Source organism: Colobus angolensis, unplaced genomic scaffold, assembly GCF_000951035.1.
Source record: "Colobus angolensis palliatus isolate OR3802 unplaced genomic scaffold, Cang.pa_1.0 Scaffold597, whole genome shotgun sequence".
Classification (NCBI taxonomy): Eukaryota; Metazoa; Chordata; class Mammalia; order Primates; family Cercopithecidae; genus Colobus; species Colobus angolensis.
The window spans coordinates 362,297-363,517 of NW_012119565.1; the positions used below are offsets into that span (position 1 = coordinate 362,297).

At 46.4% G+C, this 1,221-nt stretch overlaps 1 protein-coding gene across 1 annotated transcript in view; it reads left to right on the forward strand.

The window, feature by feature from the left end:
• CDC27 (cell division cycle 27) overlaps positions 1-1,221 on the forward strand; it is a 77,924-nt gene that overhangs the window by 32,390 nt on the left and 44,313 nt on the right. The window lies entirely within an intron of this gene.

Sequence of the window (1,221 nt, forward strand, 5' to 3'; positions counted from 1 at the left end):
GTGGGCGCCTGTAATCCCAGCTACTCGGGAGGCTGAGACAGGAGAATTGCTTGAACCCAGGAGGCGGAGGTTGCAGTGAGCCGAGATGGAGCTGCTACACTCCAGCCTGGGTAACAGAGCAAGACTCCGACTCAAAAAAAAATTGATATTAAATATTGGATTGGCCGGGCGCGGTGGCTCACACCTGTAATCCCAGCACTTTGGGAGACCGAGGTGGGCGGATCACGAGGTCAGGAGATCAAGACCATCCTGGCCAACATGGCGAAACCCCATCTCTACTAAAAATACAAAAAATTAGTCGGGCGTGGTGGCATGCTTCTATAGATCCAGCTACTCGGGAGGCTGAGGCAAGAGAACCGCTTGAACCCGGGAGGCAGAGGTTACAGTGGGCAGAGGTTGCAGTGAGCCAAGATGGCGCCACTGCAGTCCAGCCTAGGAGACAGGACAAGACTCCGTCTCAAAAAAAAAAAATTGGAGAAAAATGTAAAACTCTTAAATTAGGTAATAAACACATTAAGAAATACTGTCTATGACTGTGCATTATTGGATAGCAGTGAGCCTCATGAAATATTATAATCAGAGCACCATTGGTTGCTATTAAAATGTTCTTTTCCAAAACATCGAGGAAATTTGACACCTACCGTTTTTTGTTTGAGACAGGATCTCACTCTGTCACCCAGGTTAGAGTGCAATGGCACAATCATAGCTCACTGCAGCCTCAAATTCCTGGGCTCAAGCGATCCTCCTGCCTCAGACTCCTGAGTAGCTAGCACTACAGGCACATGCCAACACACCTGGCTAATTTTTTAAGTTTTTTTGTAGAGATGGGGTCTTGCTGTGTTGCTCAAGCTGATCTGGAACTCCTGGCCTCTAGTGATCCTCCTGCCATGGCCTCCCAAAATGCTAGGATTACCGTGAGCCACTGAACCTAGCTGTCACACCTATTAATATAAAATATTTTATCAAAATTATTAGTAGTATATGTATGTATAAATACAGGAACTCAGCCCAGAGGATACATATCCAAAAGTATCAAAATGAAAAATTATGTGCTAGAACGGGCTGGGCATGGTGGCTCATGCCTGTAATCCCAGCACTTTGGGAGGCTGAGGTAGGCAGATTACTTGAGACCAGGAGCTCAAGACCAGTCTGGCCCACATCGTGAAACCCTAGCTCTACTAAAATTACAAAAATTAGCCAGGCATGGTGACAGATACATGT